Source organism: Silene latifolia, unplaced genomic scaffold, assembly GCF_048544455.1.
Source record: "Silene latifolia isolate original U9 population unplaced genomic scaffold, ASM4854445v1 scaffold_151, whole genome shotgun sequence".
NCBI lineage: Eukaryota > Viridiplantae > Streptophyta > Magnoliopsida > Caryophyllales > Caryophyllaceae > Silene > Silene latifolia.
In genome coordinates, this window is record NW_027413139.1 from 65,695 (window position 1) to 92,872 (window position 27,178).

At 39.3% G+C, this 27,178-nt stretch overlaps 1 long non-coding RNA gene across 1 annotated transcript; it reads left to right on the forward strand.

The window, feature by feature from the left end:
* The first annotated feature begins 3,520 nt into the window (after positions 1-3,520).
* On the forward strand, positions 3,521-4,309 carry LOC141637857 (uncharacterized). Its single transcript, XR_012541928.1, has 3 exons — positions 3,521-3,611; positions 3,718-3,816; positions 4,020-4,309. It is a non-coding gene; the product is annotated as an uncharacterized LOC141637857 (long non-coding RNA).
* The last annotated feature ends 22,869 nt before the right edge of the window (positions 4,310-27,178 follow it).

The window sequence follows — 27,178 nt, forward strand, 5'->3', positions numbered from 1 at the left end:
TTTATGCAATTTTGGAATATAAATTCCCATCCCTCACTTTATTTTGGACATTGTCCTCAATGTACATGTAGGAGTAGGAGTAAAAAAGAAAGTACATGTTTTTTTTGGATTTTTGAATTTATGGAAATAAATGCAATGATATGAATGAATGTATGCTTTAACTAAATGCGATTTTATATAACATATATAACAAATAAATGCAATCTACACTAGATGATGCATGCTTAGGTCACCTATGATCAAACCTCCCCAAACCGATTTAAGCACTATTTCTAATGTAGAAAGGAATAGGTTTGGTCATTATGACTATGTATGAATTCTAGTCTATATGCAACTAACTACATGAATCATGTGAGATATATTACAATGCAAATTATACTATATGAACTAACTAATGTGAATGCAATATGAAATATTTCACAAATGCAAGCTAAATGTATATATGTATATAACTAAATGCAAGTGCGTGTAAATGCAATGCAAAGGCAAAGGCAAAGGATATGATATCTTACAAATGGTGGTTTGAGGGAGGACTCCACCAAACTCATTCCTTGTTGCCATGTTCATTAGAATTATCCATGTTGCTTAATGCTCTTAGCAACCTATCAAAAGCTTTTGAATGGGCTTCAAATAAGCATAAATATGAGATTGGCGATGTCAAAACGTAATTTAGCCATCTTGGCTTGGAATAGAACTTGCCAAACACTTTTCCATTTGTTTTGCCCTTGGCACTTGGCTTCTTACAATGCTTCAAACAAACAAGCTCATGATTCTTGTCAACACAATGTATGAAGTATCACTACTACAGAATTCATCAAGGACATCAGTGGATGGACATCGGATTTTTGAAAAAACAGATGTAATAAGTTTGCACATCGGATTTTTATAAAAGTCTGATGTAATTATATTATATGGACATCGGTTGTTATTTTCAACCCATGTCCATTATAATGGACATCGGATTAAATTACAACCCATGTCCATATAATCCTCAATTTGGGCGCAAAATGAAAACAATTCCCCCGCCCCAAATTATTTTCACTAGCATACTAAGTCAATCTATTATACTTACTCCATATCATTCTTTTTTTTAGACAAACCTAAACCCAAACCCTTAGCTTACTCGATCATCCCTTTCTTCTCTATCTCATCGTTCATCCCTTAGCTTCTTCACTTCAAAACCCGATCAAAAACCCAAAATCCTAGCTGCTGCTGCTGCTTCACTACTACAAAGAAAGGAATAAGTAACGCGTAATAGAGAACAGCCCAGTTGGATAACCGTTCTCTAGAAATAAAGAGAACGCTTTTCTTAGATAAGCGTTATGTAAAAGAAAAAATAGAGAACGCCTTTTATATTAACAGTTATCTACATTTATTAAAAAAAAAAAAAAAAAAATCGGAAACCCATCTGACTTTTCCTTTATTCTTTATAATAATAATTTCCTAATAATAATAATAATCCTATTAATCTATTAATCTATGGAGTATAAACACCGTACTTCACTATTTAGCAAAACCAAAACAAAGATACAACCCCCCATGTTTTTTTAACTGAACAAACCCCTTCAATCCTCACTCAGTAATCTCCATCACCCTCACTAATCAGTAATCTCCATCACCTGTCTTTCGTCGACTGTCGAGAACCGCCACCAACCGCCTTAAATCGTATATCGCATCACAACTGTGCACCATCACTTTTCGCCTCTTCATCTGGTCCGAAAGTTCTAGGGTTTGCTCACATTACTCTAAAATTTTGAGGATTTATTTTTGTCAGGGTTTGAATTCCGCATATTAATCGAAAAAGTTACTTGTTTCTTTGAAAGTTGCAGGTTGGTTTTGCTAGTTTAAGGTCTTTACTTTAGTAAACCCTAGAAATTGGGGATTTTTACAATAAAGAGGAAAATTGACGGAAATGGATAGAACTGAGGTTTGTTTCTCGTTTCACATCTCTTGTATTCAATATATTCGTATTCCATGTGCTTTCCTCAGTATTTTGTGTATATATGCTGCAATTATTGGGCTTTTTTGTATAGATTTTATATGTCTCATTTGATTATGTTACATATTACCTCAATATCATATTTTCGTAATTGATGAACAGGGGGTCTGCCATTTTTTTTCACAGCTTCAAGAGGCCTCGGATGTCACAACCAGGATCAACCAAGGTAGCGTTCTATTTTTCTTTCATTATTTGATCGATTTTGATTCTTTGGTATTAAGGACTATGACTTACTTGAAGCTCTTATATTGTACTATGATTTTATGAACAACAAAAATGATTATTATGCTAAACTTGATTACATTCGTTCTTATTATTAAATCTTGATATATATGTTTGTTTTACTTTAGTTAGTCCTGCTTATTAAAATAAGCCAATAGATTCGCTTGGCAAAAAGTTGTAAATTTTTTTTTGTGGGTGACAGGACTGATATGTTGTGTTATGGTATAGGGAGTACTCATTCTCCATCCTGGTTGCTGTAAGATTCTCATTTTGAGTGATAATTTTGATTTGTATTTCTGTTTTTGTAGCTGAATTATTTGAGAATTTGTTCATTTACATTTTAGTTGCGTTTGTATTACACGATTAACATTTATCATTTCGAGATGTGCGTAATTGGAGGATAATGATGGGATTAATGCTCATCGAAGTTCTTGAAATGAGATTATCAAGTACACATGCTGCCTCACACTTTTCTAATATTTTCAAAGGATTGATTCTGATTTTCTCTACAATTCTAAACCCTAATTTTCAGAGTTTGATTTATCATGGTTAAGTACTCATCGTGATTCGGGATTTTCACCATACCGCTCATTGTAATTGTATCTTTTTCTCACTGGAGCCACTCACTAGAATTTTATCTTACGCTCACCACGACCTCGCTGATTTTAATTTTCTCATTTAAGTATGAATATTTATGTCATATTTTTACAGGTGATTTTGCAGACGGACTGTTAAGCATGAGGATGAACTTGTGGACCAAGTGAAGAAGGTTTTCACTAAGTTGTTTGGTATGTTTTTTCACTTTGGCAATCACATATTCACATCTCTCGATTAGTGATGGTTGCCTTTAGGTAGATTCTTATCTTCCTATCACTCTAATTTTCTTAACAATCTCTACTGATAATTATTTCTCAATTATCTCTAAAATTGTTGATTATCCTTAAACTTGGTGATTAGTGGAACATCTTAGTTGTTGGGTATAACAGTGAGCTTATATTCTGATCAATTTTATTGTATTGTTATAAGCTTACAACATGACATCTCCAAAAATATTCATGTACTTCTGAAAATTTCTTATAGTTCCTTTGAGTTATGATCAATTTTGTCTATGATTAGCATGTTTGAAAATCTTCTTACTATTTTCAGTCAATACGCTGTAGCATAAAAAGCATGTAAATAAACAAAGTAAGGAGTAAAAGTAAGGTAGAATGTTAATTAAGGAGTAGAGAGTTAAGTAATTAGGTGAAGTGATGAACTCTGAAAATGGCAACTATTATTGGCTGACAATCATTTATTTGAAACCATGTTTATATTTAGATCGGTAAGAGTATACGGCTACAATGGTGGGGAAAGAATGCGTTCTCAAGCACCGCAATGGCTGCAACATAATGTAAGTTGTTGCTTATTATGACGACAAATTCAATGTCTGATCATCAATCACTTTTAATTGACAAAGTCATGTTATTGGTTTAATTCTTGTCGAGTTGTTGTTTTAGTGTGCTCGGCAACAAGGTGTTGTAGAATGCGGGTACTACGTCATGAGGTACATGCTGGAAATCGTCACGCATTCTAATCCAACAAAAGCTATCAATGAGGTCAGTTTCGACATTATAGCAAAACTCGGTATTTTTTCAAGTAATTATCCAACTTTGACTGCTTTGCCTATACGCATTGTGGGCGAACTTCGCCAATTCAATGAGCTAGCTGCTGCACCCTCTTCCCTTAATTATTAGCTTATATGAAGCTGCCCTTGTGAGGCCATGTCTGACTGCCCCATTGTCATTAATATGCATTACAGGTTTTTCAAGACACCACGCCATATTCACAAGAAGAATTAGATGAGGTTCGGGACTTGTGGGCGAACTATTTTCTCAATATCTAGCCGTAGATAGCTAGCTAGCGTAGTAATGTATTAGGTAGTTGCATTTTGAAAAACTGATTACATGATCTGCAAGACCATATGTTATGTTGGCTGGGATTTGTTATGCCCTTTGTTGTTGTTCGTTAGTTGTTGAATTCGGATGACGGAGACGGTTGCGTTGTATGTTGATTGGGATCGGTTTTTATTAATTGAAATCGATCATTTTGGTTGAATGGCAGTTGGCATGTTTTGTATTAATGTTTTGGCATTCAAATTGGTGTAATGCAATATGAATTGGCCTGCTCTTTTCAAATTTAAAAAAAAAAAAAAACAATATAAAGGACAAATGGATTTATAAAAGTTCGATGTAATTCTAGCTACAAAGGACATGGGCTTTCTATAAAAATCTGATGTACATTACACATATGGACATCGGATTAATGTTAAAATCTGATGTTCATTACTCATATGGACATTGGATATATTTAAAAATCCGATGTGCATATATTAATGGACATCGGTTTAAAGTCCCATGTCCATTACACCTCATATGGACGGGACTGAACTCTACATCGGCCTATAATCCGATGTCCATGTGTCTAGAAGTCCGATGTCCTTCATGATTTCTGTAGTAGTGTATTGCCCATATTCATTCGGAGGCTTCCACTCTCCACCATCTCTTTCAAATTCTATGATGATAGAGAATTGATTCATCAATCCTTCAATAGTAGAAGGAGAGTTCACATTTCTTTGATGAGGGGATAGTTGAAGGATAAGATGTGGAGGAGTCAACTTCTCACCATTGAGGTCATTCATGCTTTCATTTTCTTCACTTTCTTCTTGACCCTCCTTAGAACTTGAACCATTTCCAAAGAAAAGAGCTTCAATTTCTTCCAAACTTTGATCAAAGATGCCAACATCATAGTTTTCCTCTTGGCCCCTCAATTCTCCAAAGATAGCAAGTTCAAATTCATCAACCTCTTATTTCCAAGTTTTACCTTTACTCCCATAAGTGTCAAGGGAACACACTTCCTCTACATGAGTCATAGAAGGAAATTGTGGTGGGAGGTCTTCCTCCTCCTCCTCATCATCATCATCATCATCATCATCATCATCATCATCATCATCATCATAGGTAACTAAAATTGGAGAAGCAAGTTTAGTGTGTGAGCTAGATACATTAGACAATTTAGACAAAGTGCTTGTCTCCTAATTGGCCTTCAACTCACATTCATCATTGCTCTCCACTCCAACTTCATCATAATTCAATTCATCATCCACTCTTGGTCCATAATCAATCAAGCACTCCCCTTCCTCAAAAGTTACATCTTCATATTCACATCTATCATGAATGTTTGTAAAGTTGGGTATAAGTTGGAATATGGGATGTTCAATACTTAAGAATTTAGGAGGTGGTGGGGGATTCACAAGAGTAGCTTTATAATGCCATCCAGATTCTTCTTCACCCTCATTATCTCCCCCTTCTTCTTCATTGAGCATTTGGGTGGCTTCCATTTGGGCAATTTGATTTGCCAACTTCTCACCATTAGTAACAATGTTTTTGAGAACATTGTCCCTAGCTTGGCTCTCTTCTAGCATTTGCATGAAGAGATTTTTTTGGTCCCTTAGAATTTGGAGAACCACACTTTGCATGTCAAAGGTATGCTCATTCTCTTGTTGTGGGTACATGGGAGATTGGTTGTATGGGTGTTGGTTGTAGGATGACATTTGGCATTGATTGTATACTGGGTTTTGGAAGGGTGGTTCTTGTAGATTTTGGATGTGGGTGCTTTGGTATGAGAAGTTTGTGGGGTAATTTGAGTTTCCATTATAGAAGTTATAGGATGTGGGTGTGTTTTCTTGCTCAACAAACCTTCTCCATTCATACATGTCATACTCATTTACTCCAACTTGCCCATATACTTCTTCTTGTTGGAGGCCATGTGCCATCATCATTTCTAAGATAAAGAGGCAACTACAAACACGGAAACTACAATAAAATGGTAAGAACGAACCTTGAGGAAAAACTTCCTCGAGGTTGAAGCACAAGAAACGAAATTCCCAAGGAACCAAGGTTCCTCAAGAAGAAACACAACTAAAACTAGAGAAAAAAACAATTCAAATACACAACACCGTCCCCGGCAACGGCGCCATTTTGATGAGAGTGTCGTTGGGGCTCTCAATCAAACACATTTATATTTCTCAACAAACAACTAGTTAGTGGTTAAGTCGAGGTCGATCCATGGGACGGGGGTACTCAAATTGTTCAATCTAATTATGATTGTGCTTGGGGTTGTCACAATTGTAATGGGTTGATGATTCTAATCTAATAGAAGAGATGGAAAGTAAACAAGCAAAAAAAGGAAGGATGTAAACAAATGACTAAAAATGCTAGGATATCATGGGTTCATAGGGGAATCATGGGAGTTGATCACACAAACATGTTCTCAATTATATGCAAGCATTTATTGTTTTGATGGGATCGAGTTAGTGTATATCTTACAATCCCTAAGAAGGTTTGGGTCCCGGAGCCGAATTGACTAAATTGTACAACACCTACAAGTCGACTTAATTCTTCCTATTCAACTATATGCATGGTCTAATGAGGCTCGAGTTGGTTTATGTCTTACAAGCTTCATTGAAAAGATAAGTGATGGGTAAAAAATGTAAGGATTCATAGGCTCACATTTCATCAAACATAACATGTGCATAAGTTGAAATCACAACAAGCAAGCAAATAAATTATGTGAACATATTAGATTAAGCATGAATCATTCCCCATGTTGGTTTCCCTTAATTCCCCATTAATCCTAGCTAAATGACTACTCAATCATGATCAAGTTTAACATGTTAATAAGGTTGTCAATCATACTAACAAAGCAAAATATGATGAATAAATGATGTGATTAACAATAATTAAACAAGAGTAAAAGAGATTATACCTACTTGAGATGATTTAAATAATAAAGCAAAGAATAAAAGAAGAGAACTTGATTGATTGATAAAGAGTTTTCAATTCTCCAATAATAACCCAATAATCTTCAATTACCTAATAAAAATAAACTTGAACAATGATTAAGGAAAGATTAATATGTAATTTTGTGGAATGGTTGAGATTAATCTATTCTAATCTACTCCTAATGAAAGCTTAATCTAATTTAAGAGAACTTGGTTTAATCTAAAGAAACTTGGTCTATTGATTATTACAAATGGAGTATATATAATAATACATCATTAGGTTAAGAAAGGGTAGATTAGTAAATAGCATTGCTAAGTGTTGAGTAGGGAAATGCAAGTCTCAAAGGGAGATGCGCATATCACGTTGCTAGTCCCGCCACAATATGCTCGTCCCGCGCATCTGGAGTCTTGGCCAAGGTCCTGTCTCCTGATCCGAGCAGATCATGGAGGAGATGCTCGGATTATGAGGGGAGAAGACACTCGTCTTGGGTCGGGGGACGAGCGTCTTGAGTCTGGAGACGCTCGTCTTGGCGGACAGCTTGTCTATTTGAGCTCGGATTCTCAAACGGACGTCATTTCCTCATCCGGACTCCTATTGGAGTTATTCAAAAGCCTAGGCCACTTAATTTTTTGATGGTGTTTCATCTAGAATACTTTCAGAGCCAAAAAAGAAACTCTTGGTCTGGGTTCCGAGCAATTTCTTCTTGTAGTGGCTTCCTTCTCGTCATCCTTGCTTTTTAGCCTATGATCCTTCTATATACTCTTTATTCCTACATCCTTGGTCATCATTCTTGCCTCCTCTTCATACTAGTCCATCCAGATCGTCAACAAGCTTCCAAGTATGCACGGGAGACGGGAATTCCGCCTCATTATCTTCTTTCCTACAAAACATATACAACGCAATAGGAAAGCCAAATAGGAAGGAATTGACGGATAAAATGGCCATGAAATGCTATATTAGTATGCAAAATAGGTCCAATTAGGGGACTAAATGTGCGCAAATAAGAGTCACATCATAAGTCTGTTACTTGGCCGAGTAAGTGTGTCGTGTGCTTCTGGACAGACTACTGTCTATGAATACTCGGCCGAGTATGGGAATACTCGACCAAGTAGAGAATACTCGGCCGAGTATCCGGTCTGACGGAGATTATTTTCGCAGTTTGATTAGAGACGGTTAGAGTTATAAATTAAGATTCACTGCTTCACTTTTTACGTTTGACAAAACCTAAAACATTCTACTTAACTCTAATCCTCTCTAATCTCTCCCAAGAGAGTTGACGGTTCGTGAGTCCCTGTGCTTTTCTCTCTTGCGTCGATTTCATTGGTAAGTCTCTTATGCCTTGTAATCAGTTAATAGGTTGTCTGTTAGGGTTTTGTCTATTTATTGTTTTGGGTTAATTAGGGGGTTTAGGGTTTGGTCATCATATATGTGTTGATTGTTGGTTATCATTGTTTTAGGTGACGATGTGGTATTTGTTATGCATATTGTATGATTGATTACATCATAGCAGATTGAGAAAAAAGTAGGTTTTCCCTACTCAGTTTATTGTTTAATTGAATTAAGATGTGTGTTGTGATTGATTTATTCGATTGATATTGTTGACTGATTGTTGTTGGTGGATTGGAGTATGGGTGTTGGAGTTGTGATGGTTATTGATGATGTTCGCAAGGTGCGTCCTCGGCTGAGTAGAGTCACTTGCGGGAGTGGCTTCACGCCCTAGTTTTGCCCTCTATGGAACCCACCACAGGAGGGGATGTGCACATTAATGGACAGGGTTATCGCTCGTTGATGAGCGGGGCTTAGGTGGGGATTGGCTGCGGTCCTCTACTGGCGGCGAGGATTACCTGTTGCGATGGGTAATCTAGTAGGGATACAAGCTTTAGTGTGTTGTTCGTTACTGTGTGAGAATGGGAGACGGAGATGGATGTTGATCACTAGTTATCTTTTGTACTTGTCTTACTTTAATCATTTCAGAATCGACCCGTTGTTATTTTTATAAAATCTGTGGTGATCCATTCGGGATGGTGAGTGATTGTGACGGTGATGCGGTTCTTTAGCTATTGGGCAGTCATGGGGAGTCATCACTCGAGTCTAGCTTCTGCCATCAAGAGACTTAGCATTCATTTCTAGTTGATAGACATTTCACAGTTGTACCTTGGTTTGGTTTTGGAAACATGCAATCGTTAAACTCAATTGCACTTTAATAAATGTGTTTTGGATTGTTAACTTTGATATACTAACCTCGGGCAACCGAGATGGTATGACAAACCTTTCATCTTTGGGTAGTCCTTGGTAAGGTACCATGGTATGAGGGGGTGTTACAACTGGTGTCACCAAATTTGGGTCCCTTGAATTAGAAAGTTACAAGGGCAACAGGTTTAAAGTCAATGGGCAATATGTGAAGCATTACCATGAGGCAAATGACTTGGGTGGCAGAGTTAAAGTTCTCTACTTCGACAATCCTAATGAGCCAGATAATTGAAGTCATAAGGTCGTGGTGGGACCTCCTAAACTGCGCTATCCGTGAGGCAACCGGTCTCTTTTTTGTTGTAATTTTGTTTAAACCTTTTGAATTGTATTTTTTTATGCTTTAGATTCTAGTTTTACAAACAATAGGCTGAACATTTAAGCTATCTTTTTAGTTAGTAGAATTTTTGTTGCGTTTTGCGGGATTCTCACGTGAAAGTTCGATCGAGAGCTCTGTCTACTCGATCAAACGTTTTTGCTGCTCATTCTTCTCGATCGAACACCTTCCTCTTCTCGATCGAGTTTCTGCAAAATAGGCCTTTTCGATTGAGAACCCCTCGTTTTCGATCGAGACTTTCTGACACCCATACTACTCGATCAAGCCTTTTTGCCCGTTGGATCAAGTATTGTTGATATATTTCGCATGATGTGATGTCACGAGGCTGATTACGACCTCTCATGTTGCTGGTCGGTTTGGGGAGGTCCCTACTTCACGCTTATATTGTAAGTTTTCCGAGTCCCATTATCCTTTTCTCTTCTGTTTGCATTTATTTCCCTATTTTTGGTATAATGAGGGCATTGTACGGTTTGGTTTGGGGAGGTATGCATCCATATCTGTGTCTGCATATTGTTTTGTTGCATTTCAGTTTGCACGTTTATTTATTTTCGCATGCATTGTTAATTTAATTCCAAAAATCGTATAAAATTCAAAAAAATCACGTTTACTTTTGCTTTTAGGTTGAGTCGGAACGTTGAACTTTTATGCTACTTTGAGTCTTTTACCCTTGCCTTGCATATTCTTAACATTTTGTTGGCATGGTAATGTGCATAATCTACGAGTTTTTGATTTGAACTTATCTGAACGAATATACTTGTCTATTTTTTCGGCAAGCTACATATACATTCTAAGATTTAGTGCTGATAAACTGGTGACATTCATAACCAGTTTCATATAGGATGTGAGTAGTACTCTCTATTAGACATGCAACATCAATTTGCACGTGCATGACGCCCTTTTCTCGGTACCAATATGCATTCGGTTTCCGGTGGTGACACTCGTGGAGAGGTAACTTACAACCCTTATTTCATTACTACCCATAAACTTCACAATAGCCAAAACTGCCTTTTGACCCCTTAAGTACATCCAAACTTAGCCTGCCCTGTCGAGCTAGTTCCAGTGGTTGATGCGGGTATGTTGTTACCCTTGTCTATTTGGCTAGCTTTGAAAGAATTGAAGTTGCTGGTATGAACAGAAGTGAATTGAGAAAAAAATTGAAAAGAAATATGAAAGAAGGAAAAATGATGAAGTGAATCGAAAAAAAACGGAAAAAAAGGAACGAAAAAATATATGCGAAAAAGATCGTTGAACAATACTCCCATGCTTATCATTACCTTCTTATGGGGAGTCCTTTGTGGATGTGAGTGATGTTTTGCCACAATGGCACAGTTCTACATTTTATTTTGAGTAGTGAAGAGGGATGATTCTCCTATTTGGTTATGGTTGTACTGGCTCAACTTTATCTCACCTTATCCAAATTCTTTTTGCCCCTTCTTACCCAATAACCTCACCTCACATCATATGTAAGTCCTCGGCATGTGTCTCAGTCCTGATTGGTTGGAATGCATATGTACGGTTGGTAGAAATCGGTTTCATATCAGTTGCATGCATGTTCTTATAGGTCGAGTGAGGTGAGTGTCTCTTCTTCTCTCTATATCATACTAATATATTCACCATATGCTTAATTTGTGTGATGAGCGATCCGTGAGAGACCGATATATATGAGTCTTGCAAGGTCGACGGTTCAATAGCTTAAAGCATTGATTTAACTTTATTGCACTTGCTTATCGCCACTTTGTTAGTTGTTGCATTAAATTGGCATGGGTGGACATTTTGTAGCTGATGAGTTTGTCCCATTCCGTTAGTTGTCTCTAGTTGCATTCATACTTTGCTTGGGGACAAGAAAAGGTTTGGTTTGGGGAGATTTGATGCGTGTATTTTATATAAGGTTTTTACCCTATATTTACACGCATTTCTATGTTATTTATGTGGCATCTAGCTACAAATGCCCCCAAATAGTCTACTTTGATTTGTCTTGTATTAATTGCAGGTATGAACCGGAAAGGGGCAAAATTAAGCCTGAACCTGTCCCAATCTCATGCATTTTGGATAAGGAGGAATCGGAGCTTGGAATATGTCACTTAGAGATGCGTGAAGTGGCTTCGGAAGGTGTTCAAGAAGTCCACCCGTGCTAATATAGCTCGATCGACCACGTTGGCTACATAAACCAGTCGATCGAATGCTTTATCCTGCTGAAGTTCCTCGATCGAGTTCCCTCTTTACTCGATCCAAATAGTTGTTTGCTGAAGTCCTCGATCGAGTACTTATGTTACTAGATCAAGAGGTTTGCTGGGTTTTATCCTCGATCGAGTTGTTTCATTTCACTCAATTGAGAGGTTCGGTCTTTTAGGCGGATTTTAAGTTAATTTCGATATTTTAAGAGCTGGCATCCATGGATCAGTAATTCTCTTATCATTCCAAGGCATAAATTTAATATCTGGTTGATTGCTCATAGAAGATTGCTCACTATGGATAGGCTTGTGAAGATGGGGATTATTCAGACTAATGTTTGTTACCTGTGTGGTAATGATGCTGAAACCATTGATCATTTGTTTTTTCAATGTAGCTTGGCTCGTTATCCGCCTTAATGCGGGACTGGTTGAAGATAACGGTGCCTCGGCGGGACTTTATCATGTGGTGGGTTAAGTTTAGAACAAGGTCCTTGGTGGTGAAACAAGTGATAGCTATGGCAGTAGCTAGCTTGTGTTATCATATTTGGTTCGAGAAATAAATGCGGGATAGAAGGATTAGTACCACAACCTCGGGTGCTAGTAATCAAATGCAAGAGGGAGCGATAATGCGAATACGAGGGAATACAATTAAGTCGTCAATAGGCAGAGTACATGAGTGGCTAGAAATGATATGTTTGGAATGAATGTATTACTGTTAGTGCAAAATAGTGACTGAACAAAGTTGTATGGGTGATTTAATTTTTTTAATACAATACTTACAATTTTCCCAAAAAAAAAAAATTAGGAATGGAAGTGACGGCAGTCATTAGGGGGATCTTCTCTTCCTCTCCTTTTTTCTCCCTTACTCTTTCTCTTAGAATTTTAGATTGGAAAACCTAAATCTCATTTGCTATTTCCTTGTAATCGGTATTCTCTACTCTTAATCCTTATTAATTACTTTTGCTTTTATTATTCTTATTCCTTTAATCTCTCTACTCTTTTTATTCTCTTCTTTGATTATCTATTATGTTTAATTCTTTCAGTTTATATGTTCTTGTTGTTTATTCAATAATTATGCATAGTTAAACTCTTTTGCTATGACATAGGGGAGCCATGATACTAAGGGGATTGTGAATATGTGACTAGGGTTTGGTGCGAATTAGATCTGTATTGTTAATCACTGCAATTAACTATTCATGTCTGCTTGAGTCGACGCAATTAGATGATTAACTTTGGTACACCTTGACCTGGATCAGAAGATTAGAAGGGGTAAGATCTACAGTGAACATTAGTGTATTCTAATGAGGGCGAAAGCTAAGTTAGTTATATTTTAGGGCGAATAGCGGACCGGGAGGACCTTTTCAATACCCTGCAGACCGAATTTGCATTGACCTAAGACCCTAGACTAGACTTCTTAAGAATTATGGTGAACCGATTATACTAACTGTTTCTCTCTGCTTTATTTCTCTTTACTTTCATTCTGTTTTAATCTCCGTAGATTAGAACAAACCTTTAAAACCCCCAAGAAATAGTTACTCAGACGGACTTAGTATTGCATACATTTTTCCATCTCCCTATGGATTTGATACCCGACTGCCTCTACTACATTTATTAGAGACCGGTTGGTTTTTTTTATAGGGTTGTGACATCCGTGTCAAGTCCTTCTTATCCAAAGCTTGGATGATCTCGCCAAGCACCAACCATGATGGATCCCAACCATGCTCCATTTGCTCAACTATATACACAAGGGTCATACTACCATACTATATTGACCCCTCATTCTTCAAGGCATCGACAAGGAGGTATGCATGCACTAGGCAAAAGGCAAGAGCCCTTCTCCTAGCCACCTCCGAGACATTGACATCCAACCGGTTTGAAAAGATGTTGATGAGAGCCAACATATCCACACCATGAGGAGCAAGGAGAAAGTTCACTTGACTCGTAGACAAGCCCAACATTGAACGAAACTTCTCTTTATAACACAACCGTGTAGGAGGAAGCACCGAAGTATCACCCGGCCATCCTCCAATGGCGCCCACTTCTTCGGAAAGAGGACAAATTTCGCCTTTGGGGAAAACGAAAACATGATGTTTCAAATCCCAAAACCGAGAACATGCTTCAAGGAACGAGGATTGCACCTTGACTTGACGAAGCACCAACAATTGACCAACTCCCATTACAACGAGTTGATACTTCTCGGGAGGCGACAAATCCGACACCAATGTCGCAACCTATTTTCGAAAGTATCCATGAATTATTTTGTGGAAGAAGAAGAAAGGTTTTCGTAGAGATGTTTGTCGTGTTTCAGATGATGAAACAATGAAGCACAAACGTCCTTATTTATAAAAAACAGTTTGTGCTTTTTTACGAAAAAGGGGGAAGCTCACTTGCATCGCCCATGGCCTCGCGCCTCTTTGGGCTGGTTCTCAGGATCGGCACCTTGATTTATCCCTATCAAGTTGTATTTCTTTCTGGCACCTAGAATTTCTAGCCTTAAGGCTCGTGCCTCTTCGGGCCCATCCGAAATTTTTTGTGTTTTCTCACACTCACATTTCCTTATTTTCGCGTTTTACGAAATCCAGACACGGTTTATATGACACGGACTTTAAACATACGAGTTTTTCTCTTCTTTTTTAGGGGGAAGGGCTAGTCGCCCGATCGCGATTTAATCGTTTCCCATGTCGGTAGAAAATTCCGAAAATTTTTCGCTTTTTCGCATCTTCCACAAAAAAGAACCGAAAATTGATATCACGACGCCAATTTTTTTCAAAATTCAAGCTCTTGCAAATCTGAGTCTTGATCTCACAAAAATCAAAATCAAGCACACTCACAAAAATCTCTATTGAAATTCATCCATCACGGTTTGAGTTTTAGTTTTTCAAGTTACAAATCAATTTTCAGCAAAATTAGATGCAATTTAATTCAAACACGAATTAACTTCTCGAAATTTCAAATAAATTTATTTTAAAATCCAAACGTGATGACTGGTCGCGAAATTTTCAAATTTCTTTTCGATTTCATCTTTAACTTCGAGTCATCGTGGTTATTTTTGTTCTTGTCAAATGCTTTTGCGTGTTTACGTGTATGCGTACGTGCTACACGTTATCATTTTCTATACTAACAATGCAGAACAAATGCCAAAGCAAAAGGGAATCAAACCGACCATGCTTCTCCGAAACACAACACAAAAAGCCAAACACAAGTAAACTACAAACCGAAACACATATATACAAAGTGCCTCACGCAAAATGTACATATATACAAACAAAAGCCCAAAACAAGGACAAACAACTACAACTACTCAACGCCTCCCGTTGGGCCAGTCTCGGTCTCACGAGGATTCACAGGCGAAGCAGACACCACCTCCTGATCGGGCCCCCTCTCATGAAAACTATCCAACGTCTCGTACTCCATCGTGACGCGAAGCTCCTCCGCCGCAACCAACTGAGTCCTAAGAGAGGTAGTCTCTGCATCTCGGCTCCGCAACCCGTCCTCGCGACGCTTCAGCTCCTTGTCACGACTGATAATCCCCAGCTCCTGTGCCTGGATCATCGACCTAGCTGCGTCCAACTCTGCACGGACCCGAGCAAGCTCCACTGGATCCGCAGTACTCTTCAAAACACGATACAAATCATTAAGATCTAAACATGAAATGCAACACAAAAATACACAAAACAATCAACAAAAAGCACTGCAAGCCAAGACTCCCTCGCAGCCTGGTCACTTGCAAGTGCTCTCCACCGGTTAGCCATCTGCCACAGAGCTTGATGACTAACGATCGACACCTACATCCAGAAAAGCCTTTCAACAAAACAAAAACGCAAGGCAAAATACAAACAAGAAGGAGGGTTCAAACCAGAAACTCACCCTCAAAACCGTCAACCTCCACTCCATGCCGACATCGGTCACCTCAGGAACCGTATGTTGGAGTGTCCCCGACAATAATGCGATCACAATTGTCGATCATGATGATCACATGTTTAAATCTCATTTTTAAGAATACGTAAGGAATGATTCATTTTATAGTCAACTGATCAACATTAATCGGTAACGATCGGCTTGCTAGAGTTTGACGTTACTGTCGTGGGACGGTGGTGGTCAGTTGATCCCTTAAGGTCACACCTAAAGGATGATGCCATAATCTGTAAAGTTGATTAATTGTATGACGATACAAGTTAATCAATTCCTTAAAATTGAACAATTCAATTTGTGAGAGAGAATATTGATATCTTATTGTAATAGGATTAAATAAGATTTATTTTAGTAATTGAAATACTTTATTACTAAAATTACTTATTGTTTGAGAAACAATAGAGATAAGAATGAATGGTTAATTATAATTACAAGATGTTGTGAATTATAATTTTATTACCCATTTTATTTATGTGATCAAGTATCACTAGTCAATTTATTGCATGTAATTTAATTAATTTGTAAAATGATATTTATGTGATACATATGCATTAAATAATTAATAACATGTAAAAGACTACATGTGACATATTGTGTGACAAATGACAAATTGACAAAATAAAATGGTAGTCCATTTTATAAGGAGAAACCGGTTTTGGGTAGTGTAAAATGGCTTTTGTTTGTTTGCATTTGTTCATAGTGTATGGCATATGTAATGAGTACTCTATCCTAGTCTTACACCTATGGTTTTAGAAAAGAACAAAAGCTAAAAGTGAAAGACCATATATTGGCTCTCCCCCCTCCCAAAACCGTGACACCCTCCTCCACTTTAGAGGATTATTTTTCTCTACTTATTCCCTTTATGCATGTCCATTCAAATGACATGCAAAGTTTTCCTCTCTCACATATTCATCTTTTTCTTCATCAAAACATGAGATTTTTGATTCAAATTGTTCATAAAAGATTACTAATATTATTAGTGTAATATATGAGTATTAGTAATCAATTTTAAGGTAAACTACTAAACAAATATCTAGCAAATATTATTTAGTGGGGATAAGGGATAATCTTGGGTGCAATCAAGAGGAGTGGCTTCTATACTTGAGGTCTTTGGAGGATCATCCTAATACTCATTATAGCTCAAGAACAAGTGAAGGTAGGAGACATTACTTGTGCCCAAATATCCAAAATATCAAATGTAAGGGTGGAAAAGTTCGAGGCAGAAGAACTCATCACAAACGAAGCGCAGCGGAACTTCGCTAACGCCCGCTGGAAAAGAAAGCGCGGCGATTCTTTGCATCTGGCTATTCGTAATTAGGCTATGTCGGCTGAAACTACGTTAATGTTAAATGAGTTATTTTAATGATTGATTAGATATTTTTTCGAGATAGAAGTAATTAGCATATTATTTACATATGATTTGGTCACCATGATAAAAACATGGATGAGCGAAATAGCGTAGTTAATTATGTGAAGGGTCGATGTTAATGAATGATTAATTAAACTAACTAACTAAAAGAATTATTAACTAAACATGATGAATGGCAATAATTAATGACTAAAAGGTGAAAAAATATCAACAATGAATCCCGAAACTCAACATGAGCAAATTGAATTTAAAACTCGAATTGAATTTAATAGCGAAAACCCAAATATTGATTATTTGGGATTTGAAGTGGATTTATAATGATTTAAACATGTTAATGATGATGGTTAATATGCATATAGATTATTTGCTATCATGATGAAGAATTAACAAAAGCGAACAAAACAAAAAAATAAATTTGATATGAATTCTGAAGGGCGGAGGAAGAAGAAAAGCGAAGGGAAAGCTGCGGCCCCTCACGAGAAGAAAGTAGCGGCCGAGTCGCTACGCTCCTTAATGTGGCGGTTCGCTGCGTCTTTTCTCGGCGTCATCTCTTCAGGAAATCCGCAAGGTTTTAAGGCGGTTTTGAAAGTTTTTAAGGAGTACTTTAAACATAAATCTTACAATTGTTATACAATAAAAACAAACAAAAAGAATTAATACACCCCTGAGACTTGTGTTGTGGTGAGATGAACTAAGAAAAATCGATTAGTGATGCCGGCGGAATGCAAAAAGAGAAAGAATGCCTCGAAAGGAAAGCGATTTAACAAATTGATTAATTAGATTGATTGAGTGTAGTGGTCAAATTGGTCGGTCATGCAAGAGGAGTGCCGTACAGGAAGGATGTTCCAGGAAGCTTACGTGTCGGAAAGTTCAAGCAAATGGCGCCAGTAAGTAGAAGCAAATCTAGAATGCAAGGAGAAGAGAAGGCGGACACTCGCGGAAATATGAGAGCAAAGCTCTATTTATACTAATCAGCAGTGAGGTTTAGGGTTTGGAACTCTTTGAAGTGAATCTGGAAGAATAAAAATCGATCGTAAATCATACAAGGGCACAGGAAGAGCGCAGCGGTACTGCGTCTCTTGGAAGCGCGGCTTCTTCCGTCTATTCCCGAAGGTTTCCTCTATTTAAGAAAAATTTCGTGTTTAAGTTATGGTAGGGCGAAGTAATTATCTTTTATCTTATGTAAATAATACAGGGATATTATTTGCGAATAAAATGCAGAAATATGGAATAAAATATCGGAACATTCGAACATTACATTTCGGGTTGCGGCTATCGAGAAAATGGAAGCGGTTTTTGACCCGGACTCCGAATGTACTCTAATTACTGTCAAAGCGACCCGTATCAGGGCGTAGATGACAACTAAATCGATTTGAGCAATCGCAGCGATAATCTTCACAATTGTCACCTAATCGTTCGGCGCAAACATGCGGTACAATCATCACCGGGTGGTTTTGCCAGGATGCGAAAGCGAGGTATCTGAGCCCCCACTTTGTGGGGGACAGAGAGAAGTCAAAGTATAACCATCGGAGTCAATGAATTACAACCTGGCGACTATGGCGGCCGAGCGGCTCAAGAGTTTGGAGGTCAGGGACCTGTCGTCCCGGGAGACATTTTGAAGTCATGCGACTATCGGGGAGGGCCGTTTAAGTCCATTGGGCTAAGTAAGGAGGCTGCATGATATAGAGAGATATACGAATTTAATGTGAACTTACGCGAAGGAAACGAGGATATTAGCGACGAGGGCGTTGGTAAGCTACGAAGGTCGCTAAATCCGGTCTCAGCGAACTACAGCGAAATTTAGGGGTTGAATACACTCGCGCGTTGGTCTCAAGCGGACTCTTGGTTGGAGAATATGCCGGCCGACTAGAACATCTTGATCGTGGAAGTGGGAACCCCTTGGTGAAGCGATGCTATGGCTACTACTGTATTTGGGGATAGAAAATTGAGGCAATCTGCAGCTCTGCTGCGCGGGATACAAAGTGAATTAGGACAATACTGCAAAATACTGTCATGTGCGGATAAGCATTGGCCGGAGCGAAAGAAAATGCGTGAAGCGGTTAAAATGATAAAATGTCATCGGCGCGAATGGGCCCACGAATAACGAACTCTGCGGATTTTGAAAATCCTTGGAGGAAACAAAAGGAAGAAGCAGCAAAATTTGCGTCTCTTGGAAAAAGCGCTGGCCTTTCTTCGTCTTTCCCAGTGTGATACAATAAAAGCATGAGAGCTCGAAGAGTTTATTCATTTTATTGACATAATTTTTGCAATTTCTCTCTCCAATCTTCACCATTTCGCCGGTTTGATTCAAAAGCTTGCTTTAAATATGACTAACTGAGGTATGTGTTTTAATCTTGCATTAATCTTCCATATTTGTCGAATTTTGAGCCGCAAACATTAGGGTTTCGTGATATTTTGATGAAAATTTGGAGCTTTTCCCGAAATAGTTGTCTTGCCAAATTGATGCTAAAGGAGTGGATAATAGGTAATGTTAGAGTTTTTAACCATATTTACACTTAATTTTCATCAAGTTTTGGGCAACGAAACGAATTTTGGGAGCGGTTTCCACGGCTAGATCGTAGGTAAGCGAAAATGGCCTTAGGATTGCCCATTTGTGGTAGAATTTGATATTTGGGACCCTTGGATGATGGGTAAACTTTCTACCATCTTGGAAGTTTAGTTTGTGACAACTTTTTCAGGACACTCTTCCTGAGAGCATAACGCCATTATAGCGAAATCTTTTGCCAGAATTCATTCGAACGCCGGGGAACTAGGCTTTGGCTCGGGGACTTAGCTTGGCTATTTCATCCGCAGGTGGTTGAATTAGTAGGAAACATGTGAGATGGCGGAAATGAGAGTCAGAGAACATGAAGACTCGAAAACTATGGCACAAGAGTTTGTAAATCATATGGTCGCGGCCTGGTTTGCTTTAACGTTGCGGTGACGATGCTTCTACTTAAAGGAGGATCCCGTGAATGTAAACATTCTTTATTGATGAGGAGCTTTAGACGAGGCCTTCAAGTGCGGTGATTTGGCCTCTTTGCGGGCAGTTCCCAGAGGAGAGGCCGACGATGAGAGGAGATTCGAGCAGGCCCACCTCGGGGCGAGGGAGTGGTCGGCGAGGGCTCAGTGGGGCTGAGACACAGGGAGAGTAGGCACCTTGTGTGGGCTGCGGTCATTTGTCCTACGAGACGGTGAAGCTTGGTAAATAGGAATTCCCTAACTCATTACCTATCCTTTCTATTTTTGTTCAAATTTCTTTTAAATTTATTTCAAAACTAAAGATAGTTTTGTTTCAAAATCATAATAGAAGTAAAGGAACATCCGTCGTTCTCGAGAGGCCTCTCGGCGGCGATGGCACGTGTGGTATCGGAGGAGGAAGGAGCCATGATTGGCGTGGAGCGTTTGGTCCCCCAGTTGGTGCAGAGGGATATCGTGAAGAGGAAGTTGTGGAGCCTGACCTTAGCAGTGCGCTTTCTTGGATGCGATTTTGGGACCACGACTTCCCACGTTCACACCTTTGGTAGGTGGGGAGTCTATGGAGGACTTCACGGCATAGTTTCTGATGCCCGTGTGGGGCCAGAGAGATAGCGTGGCGGAGAGCTTGGCATAGGCGGGTGTAGAGCGAGAAGGTTGTCAGTTGAACACTTTACATTAGAAAAGTGACTGAAATGCGGGTTTAGTGCCAGTACCTATGTTCGAGATTACTGCGGAAGGCCGGCATCGGTGTGTCCCGATAGGAGAACGGCTCCTCCTCCTTATGCAATGACGAAGGGCACAAATGCAGCTTTGGTGGTTCTTGTCTTGATTTACCTGGGAGAAAGCGGTGAAAAAGAGGCATCGGCAAGCTTCTCGCCTTTCTTCGAAGTTCCCCTAGGGCGTTGAGGTGGGTCCGCTGCGGTTTCCACTGCGGTCTCATCACACTTTATGAGAACCATGGATTCGTCCCGGAGTTGATGAAAGGGACTTCTCCACAGGCGTGTCGGACACAGCTCTCTGTTGGAAGTATGAACCTTCCTTTGGCCAAGTAAATTCCTTTCTTTGCTCAAAGATCGGGCGTCGTGGCTAATGCTGTTTACGAGGCGTGGGTGTACTCTTGCTTTCCGGACCTCGCGCCCAAGAGGGCCGGAAGCGTTGGAAAGGCCTATCCGTGGTGAGGATTAGGTCATGTGCGGGACTGAAAGAACAAGCGTACTTCTCAAATGTCTACCAGGCGGATGTGAACGCTCTTCAGGCCGAACTGCGTGAGTATCTATTTGTATTCATTCACCTTCCTACTTTGTTTCGGTGATCGCAGAATGACCTTTGCCTTTATATTGTCGCTGATGGGTGCCCCGGTTGCTTAGGGGTATCTTTGGAGGCGCCTCCTTTTGTCGGTCGTCCCGACCTGGAGGCTTCGGTCATTTGTTGTTGTGGGCGTGATGGGTCTGTATTATCTGGCTGGGTTGGCATCGGTGCTAAAGCGGCGTTAGCGGTTCAATCGATCCTCAGGGGGCGTGTTTAAGAACGCCAGTGAAAGACGGACTTGGCGACGCTAGTGGCGGCGACCTTCTTCTCCACGGCGAGATTACTCGCGTTCCTTTACGAAGGTTGGCGTATTGGCGGTAGTGGTAGTATCTTTCGTTTGTTATTTGATTTTGATTTTTTTGAAGTCGCGGCGAAAGATCATCGATGAGAAAACCGTTGTCTTTGCGGGAGGTTGGCGGCGTGAGAAGCCCCAGTACCACAGGAGACCCTTGAAAGTACACTGGCGCTCTTTGGAAGGCAGCGATCTCGGTGTAGTGACTTTGGCGTAGGTATGGCGGATCTTGGCCTAGATAGCATGCGCACATCGATTGAAGTGAGTTCCATTTTGCATAATTTCGTGTAAAACACATTTGATTGAACATTGATTTCGAAAATTCTTTGAAATACAGGTATGCATCTCGGTTTGTGGCACTACTGGAGGGGGCCAACGGCTGACTTCTGACCATCAGGCACTCGTCGGCCCGGTGGTCGTCGAGCATGAACCTCATTTGTTTTCCTTGATCTTTAGTTTTTGATTTGTTTGGGTGAATTGACATGGCTCCATTCTTGTTGTCTGAGCGTCGTGGTTGGGGCGAAGTTGACTGATCTCGGGAGGAGAGCGGCTCGTTGTCGAGGGCTCCGGTTGGGGCCAGAGATGCACTCTTGGCGAGGTTGAAGGCTGGAGGAGTTGCAATGATGAGTGCGTGGTTTTGTAGACGAGTTACGAACATTTGGACTTGTTTGGCGCAAGCCCGATTCTGAATTTTTTGTAGACTGTTTGGTAAGCCCCGATTGCTGTACATTTGATTTTTAGTTGTATATCGGCGGCACAGTACCTTTCGCTCTTTGGAAGTTGTGTTATTTGTACTGTGATTAGCTTTTGAAGGAGTTTGGTAGACAACGGTTTATGCGACGTCATCTTTGCGAATTTACATGAAAATCGCATTAACACATACATTTTTATATACACATAAGCCTTTAATTAGAGCAAAATGGTTTCGAAAGGGCGTGAAAATCAAATTTTGCTCGGAAATATTGGTGACGGTAGGAAAGTTACCCCGAAAAAAAAAGAAAAAGAAGAAATCTATAAGTTAAAAAATGGAAAAAATAAGAAATTAGAGAAAATAAATGACTAAGTAAATGTTGAAATAAAAAATTAAAAATGAAAACTAAATATAAAAAGTGTGAAAAATGGCGGAAAATATACGATGCCTCGAAATGCGGCGTTCGCGGATTAAGGAAACCTGAAGCATGGTAAATTTCTCAGATTTACCAAAATAAAATCCCGTAGGAATAGGAAATTATTCGTTTATAGGATTAGGAAAGATCCCCGCGCGGAAATCACGGAAGTGAGTTAGAGGGGAAGAGGCGCGGCATGAGCTGCATCCTTTGGCGCGCGGTCGCTGCGCTGTTCCCACTTGAGCCGATTCTGACGGATTTTGGAACCAGGCGAGTAGTATAAATAGAAAGCGTCAAGAAGCTTTAAATCATATAATTCTTCCGTCTCTCTTCTTAAATTCCTTAAAAACTCCCAAAATAAATTTTTCAAGAAAATTATCATCATGAATACTTTGGAGATCCGGCTTGAAGGAATGGACTAATGAGTTTCAAGCATTGAAACATGATATGGGTGCTTATAACCTTGGGGTCTTTGTTGAGTTTTGAAACTCATTAAGGTTGTAAACCGTTCTTGGATGCTTGGCTTGATTATTGGGACCCAAATTATCGTGTTTTTGCGTTCCCGGAGTGATATTTGTCCTTTTCAGGAGAATTGCTACTGTGGCGGGTGGGACCCCGAAGTTTACTGCCATCCCTTCTACTGCAAGGAGTATAAGAGCAAATTTAGAATTTGCTTGGACTTACTAGACTCGAGGTGGATCGCCTCGTATTTACTTGAAGGCGTGCGGATGTTGAATTTTATAAGGTCGATTCATCAACGAGGCCGACCCTCTCTCTGTATGTTGCTAGGAGGAAGCTTTTTTCTGTTTGCTTCATGTTTATGTCTTCGAGGACATGTTGATGAAGATTTGCGAGGTGATCCCGTCTATTAGGTCTTATTGAGCAAATGGAGGGAGCCCGGCCAACTTATCTATGCTTAGGAGATTATCTTGGCTTGGATAATGGAAATCCAGTCGCGATCTTCCATTTTGGGGGAAGTCCCGTTATCCTACGGGTAAAAGACACCCTTCTTTCTTTCCCTTTTTTTTCTTCTTTTTTTTTTTTTTTTTTTTTTTTTTTTTTTTTTTCGTTTTTTTGGTGTCTAATACTTTTTGGTAAGTTTGGCTTATGGAAGCAGCTCCCGTTACTCGAGCCCCTGTTCATGCACTTTCTATCATGCCGTATGATTCGATGAGGACACGGTTGTGCATGGTGGACTTCACCCGGGTGCGATTATTGGAAGAACAAGTGAAGAATGATGATGGCGGCCTTTGATCGGGTGGGTCGTTAAAATGGTGGCACCTCAAATGCATTCTTTGAGTGTCTTCTTTGGATCTACTAGGTCGTGCGCATTCTGGATTGGGTTTATGGTATGCATCTTTCACGAGAGATTGATGAGGCAAGTTGGGTTGAAACAGAGATGATCCCTAGGCAGACAGTTAAAGGCGCTATAGCGCTTACTGAGAGCCGAAGAAAGTGGGCTATAGAAATGGGCCCAAAGAAATATGTGGTTCTTGACTTCTCCTCTAATGCTTGTGGGTGTCGGACTCTTCTCGAGGTGGAGGGAAAAGGCATAACTTCGGAGAAGAGCGCGAAAAGGCGAGAGCGCGAGCAGGTGACTACAAAGTCTGGGAGAAAGAAGAGAAGCATCATTGAAGGAGAAGAAGAAGCAGGTTCAAGTCATTCATCCTTGAAGAAATCTAAGACTACTCTGTCATGAGAGATGGTGGTTGACAAGAACGGAAGTCAGGCCTCGAGAAAAGACCGTTGGTGATTAGGTGCAGTGGTGCAAGAGCGCGGCTCGAGTCGTGACAAGAAATATGACAAGGGTGACAAGGAGCGAGGAAAGATGGAGGAATAGCCAAGTCTTATTATTATTGATTATTATTATTATTATTGTTGTAATAAGAAAGGAGGATTTTAGAATCCTAGCCTAATCTATTTTTTATTATTTTACTATTATTATTAGAAATTGAATGAAATAAAAAGGTTAAGTGGTTATGAAACCGTTGGTTTTTCTACTTATTACTCTTGTCGAATTTCAAATGCAATGCAAATGTCCTTCTATTTACATTTTAAATATAATTGTGGGTTGAATCCCGTGAAGGATTGCCTTCGTATTCACTTAAAAAAGCGAAATCAAACCCTTGCGCGTAGTTAGAGTAAATGTAAAGAATAATTGTTGAAGCAAGAGCTTGTAATGAACATAGAAAATAAGCAGAGCTTTTTGCTTACTCAGGAGTCGAATTGATTTGTTTTGATGATATGAGGATGTTAAGTTTGCGAATGCAAGAGCATAGTGACATTGAATGGGCGGGGCCATTTATTTAGTACCCACAAGAAGCGACCACAGGGTTTACGCGAGGGCGTTTTTGTTCTGTTCTAGGCATAGTGCTCGTTTCGATTGGTCGAGATTTGTGGGGTTTGAGAACTCATTCCCGTCTAGATGCAATGATCTAACCGCTTTTACAGGAGTATTGATTTGACTAGATAGTATTGATTAGGTTTGATTTTCCCCATATGGGAGGGTAAAACAAGCGATTTGCTAAATCTCCTTCTTTGATGTTTCTTAGCCCTAACCCTTTTGTTGGCTTCGTTTGATCGTGCTTGATATGTTTGGACATTATGTAAGGCGTAGCCTACGTTCATCCAGGAGGATGAGTTCTTCGTATCTATCTTTCTCATCGGCCTCGATTTGACTCTCTAGTAGGATCGCAAGGATGGTATATATGTCAAGACACAAAGTAGTGACATGAACACTAAGCAATCGTTACCCTTAGCATTCTATGTCTAGAATGACTCGTGGATGTGATGAACTTGGTGCTCATGGATCACGGAAGTAAGGGTGAGGGAGTACGTATTAGGGAAGCTCTTTTGATCGAACACCTAATCCTTCGCCTCGATAGCGGCCTCTACTAATGATTAGGAAGTTATTAGCATGATATATTATCGGCTATATGCATGCAATGCAACATCCATAAATTAATCCTAGCATGTGAGAATTACTAAGTGGTGAACAATTAAGTTAGCAAACAATTGATGTCGAAGTTGGATTTAAGGTTGATTTACATGTGGAAACATACAAATGATGAAAGAAATACAATAATTATAAAATTACAATAATGAAAATTACAAGCGATTACAATGGATAGCGATTTATTCAAACACCTTAAAGCGGATGATTTGAAAAGAAATAAAAGATAAAATACAACAATTAGAAGGTGATAATACGATTATTAGTTGATTATCGTAAACTAATAAACTCGTCAAGGCAAAAGGAGTTCAGAGACAGAACTCATCTGGAACAGGCGCGGCGAAGCACTGCGCCCTTTGGAAGAGCGCGGCGATTGCTGCGTCTGTTCCAAAGTGGTTCGGCTAATAAGGAGAACTGCAAAATCGTTAATGTTCAATTGGTTATTTTAATGATTGATTAAGATATTTGACTCGGATGGAAGTGATTAGCATATTATTTACATATGATTGAGGTCATAAAATGTAAAACATGGATGAGGCGGAAATAAGCGGATTAATTATGTGAAGGTGATGTTAATGAATGATTAATTAAACTAACTAAACATTATTAACTAAACATGATGAAGTGAATTGACGGATTAATGACTAAACAGGTGAAAATATATCAACAATGAATCCCAGAAACTCAACATGAAGCAATTGAATCTCTAAAACTCAATTGATACTTAATGGCGAAAAACCCGCAAATATTGATTATTTGGGATTTAGTCGGATTATGACTAATTAAACATGTTAATGATGATGATTAATATGCATATGAATTATTTAAACTATCATGATGAAGAATTAACAGACGAACAAAACAAAAGAAATAAATTTGATCAATTCTGAGGAGGCGGAGGAAGAAGAAAAAGCGAGGAAGCTGCGGCGACCCCTAACGAAAGAAGCGCGGCGGTCTGCGCTCCTTAAGGCGCGGCGGATTCTGCGTCTTTTCTCGACGTCTATCTCACGGAAATCCAAAAAGGTTTTAAAGCGGTTTTAGAAATCGGTTTTAATGAGTACTTTCGACATAAACCTTACAATTGTTATACAATAATAAAATACAATAAATAAAAGAGATTAATACACCCTCAGACTTACATGTTGGCGGAGCGAGAAGAACTAAGAAGATCGATTAGTGATGCTCGGCGAAGCAACGGAAAGAGTGCCCTCGAAGGAAAGCGATTTAACAAGTTGATTAATTAGATTGATTGAGTGTAGTGGTCAAATTGGTCGGTCATGCAGCGGAGAGGCTGGTGCAGGAAAGATCAGGAGCTTACATGGTCGGAAGTCAAGCACGTGAGGCGCCAATTAGTAAACAAAGTCTAGAATGCAAAGGGAGAAAGAAGAAGGCGGACACTCGCGTGAGAAATATGAGGAGCGAAAGCTCTTATTTATACTAATCACGTGAAGGAATAGGGTTTC